Source organism: Eublepharis macularius, chromosome 11 (genome assembly GCF_028583425.1).
Source record: "Eublepharis macularius isolate TG4126 chromosome 11, MPM_Emac_v1.0, whole genome shotgun sequence".
Taxonomy (NCBI): Eukaryota; Metazoa; Chordata; class Lepidosauria; order Squamata; family Eublepharidae; genus Eublepharis; species Eublepharis macularius.
The window spans coordinates 91922133-91928132 of NC_072800.1; positions in this window are offsets into that span (position 1 = coordinate 91922133).

The window sequence follows — 6000 nt, forward strand, 5'->3', positions numbered from 1 at the left end:
TCCAGCGGATGGACTGTCGTGACTTAACAGCCCAAACAATACACAGCCCAAACCCCACTTGCCGCTTATAGAAGGGCTTTCAGATCACTCCCCTACATGGCTTCATAAAGCTCGTGCTCGTGAGTGCAACCACCTATGCACAGTGTTCACACATTCATTCCTGCCCCACAATTGGCAACATTTGGAAAACAGGATCCCTGCTCACAAGAAGGGAGCATACGGGTGGATTACTGGCTCAGTGTATAGGCTCCATACTTACGAGGTGATCAGGTGAGTGGGATCAGTACACTCGTGCCACTATCCTGCGTGTTCAGTCAACGAATAGAGGGGTGGTGTGTAAAGGGCTATGATCTTTTTGCCTCGGCACATTGGAAACTGTCTGGCACAGAAATATTTTTAATAACAAAATCCAAGGCCGGGCTGAGCTCTTGGAGTAGGTATAGCCACTCTTAAAAAATCTAGAGGTTTTAAAACAATCTATTCTACTTGCTTCCAGAGATTTTTCAAGACAGTTTGGAGAATTCTCCACTTGGATAATCCACCTGTTTAAACGTGTGTTTCAACAAAACAAAAACTAAGCCTCTAGAAATAAGCAGTATATAAATAAATTGAACATATGTAGATGAAGATGGACTGCTAAAGTCCTGAGTCAAGTTCTACAGTATCAATAGGCAGATCAATGAGATGAAGTCCAATATTCAAATTTATTTCACCACTTTAACAACAGGAAAGAACATGATACAATGGGCCAAGAGAAATACGATGGGCCGAGTGAAATTCTAAATACAAACATGAAAAATAGCACGTTATTCTTTTGAACAGAATCTAGTAGGGTATGCTCGGCATAATCGAAATGATTCATCACAAACCAATTCATACACTTGTGCAAGAACAACACATTCTGAGAGGCTTAAGAAACGGAGAAAAAGGGAAACTGTTGAATGGAAGTTCAAAGGCTGTGTAAGGTCATGCTTCCTGCAGCACGCGAGGGGAGTCCGATTTCATGAAATCCAAGAGATGAGCAGGCCAATTCTTCCATGTGCAACTTCAAATCAATTCTCCAGAGCTTCATTACCAGGAAGTCAAGATTTCCTCAGTGGAAATGTTGGATCATGCCAGGTTCCTCCACAGGGGCAAGAGGGAGGAGCAACTGTGCCGGAATCCTCTTCCTTACTGCAGCCCCGTTTTTCTTCACGTGGGCTCCATAATCACCCAGCATAACCTTTCCAAAGGTTAAAAGGAACCCGTCTTCCTCTGGCGCTGTGAGGATCCAGCTCATTGGATTACTGGACAGCATATGCCAGTTAGGAAAACTGGCTTACATACAATTGCAAAGTGTGAACGTTGGATTTTCTAATATTCTACCCCTTATTTTCCTTTTAAGCCCTTCTCCACATCTTCAGAAAGACGCATTGTTTTCATAAAGTGGAAAGTATTTCCATCACATTTGTTGGTAATTTAAATTTTTAAAAGCCCTATTATCTTAAAAATTTGCAGCCGTGAGAGAGAAAAGTGCCATTTTAAATAGGAGTAGCACAGAAGCCAGCTGCCGTGCCCAGATCCTCTTGGGTCAGAAATGAAAGATCAGGAGAACAGTAGCACAAAAAGCGCCAAAGCTCAGTCAAAGCTAAAAAATTGCAAACCTGACCCTGTTTTCCTTAAGTCTTTGAGTGTAAGAAATACAGATGGATCAAAAATTCACAAGTCATTAAACTTAAAACTGGTAACAATGTTTCTAAAAACCTTAGACACTGTACGCCTGCTGCACCCCAGTTTCTACACTGCTATGCCATCTTCCAGTTAGTATCATTTAGCCATTTACCTCTTTTGACTTCTCCGTAAGCATGTCTGACATGAGCTGAGGGTTATCACCGTTTTGACTATCCCAACTCATCCCAATCAAAACATTTACACCAAGAGAGCATTTCCCCAGCATTCTGACATGCAATGTTAAAATTTGCCACTGATTTTGACACTCGCCCCTGCCCTGCCCCACCCCTCCGGCAGCCTATTCATTCGAATCTTGTTGCACACTCTGAGCAAGGCACTGGAAAAAACTGGGCAATGTTGCCATTATCTTGCCATTTATGGCTCATCCCCAGCTAAACGCAAGATGACACTAGTAACTCTGCGCCCACAATGTAACTGGTGGTGCCAAAGTGATATTGCCCTGTCTTGCTCGGGCCCTGTATTACCCAACTCCTATCAACAGCTCGGATGAACACTCTAGGGACCAATCAAGATAATTCGATGCTGTGGAGCTCTGGCTCATCCTTTACGCACAACTTCATTATGAACAGGATGCTAATAGCAAATACTTTTGCAAACCGATTTTTCCCTCATTAAGACAAGAAGTGTTGCTTGACTTACAAAGCACCATTTACTACACTGCGTATAAACTTACCTCTATATGTATAGAAGAGTGTCCAGGGATATGAGTACCTTTCAATGCTAACTCACATGTAGCTTATGAAGACTGGTAAAACCAACCAACAACCACAAGTTGGGGGAAAACACAGACAGACACTGCCCCAACTTAAGGACTTGCGAGTAAGTACTATAAACTGGGGTCATGAAGAAGTATAACATGCCCCTATGAGGTGGACACCTCCATGGTCATTCCAAGTAAGTGTAATGCTTCGCTCTGCAATTAGTGTAGCCCTTGGCTGTGTGGCACACTGAGTGTCCAGTCTGGCTCCAAGAGCTTAGGAAAGTCCCTCGATTGGCAACAGACTCCCAGAATGCAGCTTTATACATGTAGAAAAGAGATTCCATTTGTCCTGTTAACTTGGACTGCAAAAATGGTTTTATTTCCTTCATTTATACCCTGCCATTCTCTCTCCAAAGGCATCTCAAACATTTACAATGTTCTCCTGTCTTCCATCTTATCCGCACAAAACCCTGTGAGGTGGGCTTCACTGGCCCGGTGAGCTTCCTTTGAGCTTCCATGGCAGAGTGAGGATTTGAGACTAGCCCCGCACTCTAACCATTATGCCACAGAGCAAGCTTAACAAGTTGGGCTCTGGCCAACGAGAGCTTATGCCACAGTGAGCTAGTCTTTAATGCACCAAAGTACTTTTTGCTAGTACTGAATGGAACTGGGGTGGGCAGGAGGAAACAGAAGCAGGTTTCGGGGTTGTGTGTGCCAGGTGAAGGTGGAACTCATCGCATTCCAGTCACATGTCGCTAAATAGTTAGGGCTGAACGTGGATAAGCGACTAATGGTGCAATCCTAAGCAGAGCTGCTCCAGTCTAAGCTCACTGATTCCAACTCTTCTTAGGGTTGTACTGTAAATGTGTGTCACCATGAAAATAGCACAGTGCCAACTGATGACAGCTGCAAGGAGACATACATCTAAATGTACGCAGTCATTACTTTTAAAGGAAGGAACGTTCAGACGGACAATTCCCCATTTCGTTCAAAGCAGTGTCATGTAGCTAAGCGTCGCTAGAGCTAATTCAGTCAAAAGTGCTGGCAGTGAATTGTTGACATGACAGGACAGAGCACATCAGCGTGGCTTACTAGGTAACAGACGGGTTCTCTCCCCAGTTTCAATTCAGTGCAAGGGCAACGGATGGCTTCACTTGTTCCCAGTGATCTGCAGCATAGCCTAACCTGATTAACTATGTAGTATCGTGTAGCGTTAACAGGCTGCCATATGGTGAAGGAGCTGCCAATTTAAAACATCACTGAAGCAACAACAGCAGAGGCTTGGCAAAATAATGGACGCAAGCAAGGCATTAAAAATGCACAAAGGAGAAGGAAAAACAGAGTTGCACTTGGCTGCAGCTTGTGATCATTGAGGTCTTCGGTGCAGGCACACATGGGGACTGCGCATGCGCAGGCCTGATGAACGGTGAGGTCTGTTTAGCTTTAAAAAACCATGAAGGGGGGGCGTCCATTCTCCCAGGCGCATGCGCAAACATTTCCCACCCAAAACGCCTGCCTTCTGGGAGGACGATGCCCCTACGCTCTCAGTTCCTCCAGAGCCGCTGCCCCTCCAAGGTAAGGAGAGAACCTAGCGGAGTCAGAGGGAGGGCATGTGCGCCTGCACAGAAGACCTCAATGAAAAACAGGTTTTACTTACCTTAACTGTTGTTCATCTAGGTCTTCCGTGCAGGCACACATGGGACTGCGCACGCGCAGGCCTGCCGATACCGGAGATTTTTATAGCTCTAAACCACTAGGGGGCGCTCCAGCCTCCAATCGCGCATGCGCGGCCGCTTTCCCGCCGAAACGGCTCCTAGGAGGCGGAGCGCCCCTCACATACCCTCAGTTCCTCTTTCGCCGCCCCCTGCAAGGTAAGTACCAAGAGAGTTAGCGGGGAAGGAGGGAGGGCATGTGTGCCTGCACGGAAGACCTAGATGAACAACAGTTAAGGTAAGTAAAACCTGTTTTTCATCTACGGTCTTCCTGTGCAGTCCCACATGGGAAGATTACAAAGCTTAATACCTGGGTGGAGGTGACGCCAAAGCATCACACAAAGATGGAATGGAGAACCGCTGTGCCCACCGCTGTCTCCTTTCTATCCAGGATGTCCAGCGCATAATGTTTCACGAAGGTATCCGCCGAGGCCCACGTTGCCGCTCTACAGATGTCGTGAAGAGGAACACCTCTGAGAAGAGCCGCAGACGACGCCTGGGACCTGGTGGAATGGGCACGCACCTCCAAGGGGCAAGGTAAGTTAGCAGCAGAATAACAAGTCAAAATAGTCTGGACCACCCATCTCGAGATGGTCTGGGACGTAGCCCGTTTCCCCTTATTCTGCCCCGCAAAACAAACAAATAAGTTAGAATCAAGCCTAAAAGACTTAACCCTATCTAAATAAAACAGGATAGCTCTGCGGACGTCCAAAGAATGAAGAGCTTTCTCTGCCTCCGAGTTCTGAACTGGAAAGAAAACTGGCAGTATCAGCTCCTGGGACAGATGAAAACGAGACACCACCTTAGGTAAGAACTCTACTTTGGTACGAAGAACAACCTTCTCAGGGTGTAACTTTAGATAAGGCGGTTCGCAAGATAAAGCCGCCAACTCCCCCACTCTTCTGGCCGAGGTGGCCGCAACTAAAAAGGCTACTTTCATAGATAAAAAACGTAACGGGCACGAGGCCAAAGGCTCGAACGGTTTGGACATTAGGCGAGCCAAAACTAAAGGCAATGACCATTGTGGGATCAGAGCCCGAATGGGGGGAAACAAATTATTCAACCCTCGTAAAAACAAACGTGCAGAGTAGTGGGAGAACACAGATTTCTTATCAATAGGAGGATGGAAAGCCGAAATAGCTGCTAAATAAACCTTAACTGAACTATTAGACAGGCCTTTCTGTTTAACTTCCCACAAAAACTCCAATATGTCAGAGAGAGGAGCCAAAAAAGGGTCCAAGGCTCGCTGTCGACACCAGGCCGAAAATTTGTCCCACTTCAAGGCATAGGACTGTCTCGTAGACAGACGTCTAGCGTTAAGCAAGACATGCTTTACTGCTGAAGAAAAGGAACCCCCGGTCTGATCAGCCACGCTGTCAGTCTGAGTTTCCCGATGTTGTGGTGAAACACCCCCTCGCAGGACAGAAGGTCTGGAACTACTGGGAGACTGATGGACTGATTCTGCAAACCCAGGAGGGAGTGAAACCAGGGTTGCCTCGGCCAAAACGGGGCCACCAGGATGACTGTCGCCCCGTCCCTCTGGATCTTGCTGAGCACCCTGGCTAGCAGCGGGAATGGGGGAAAGGCATAACACAGGGGACCTGACCAACTTAGTTGAAATGCGTCCCCACGTGACCCTAGGCCTACGCCTCCCCTGGAGCAAAAACATGGGGCCTTGCGATTCTCCGCTGTCGCAAACAGGTCCAGCTCCGGATCCCCCCACCTGGAAAAAATCGGAGCAAGATACATGTCCTGAAGGGACCACTCGTGGTTGTCCCCTTTTATCCTGCTCAACTGATCCGCCATAGAGTTCTCTACTCCCGGGATGTGAACAGCATGCAACCACACAGCATGGTC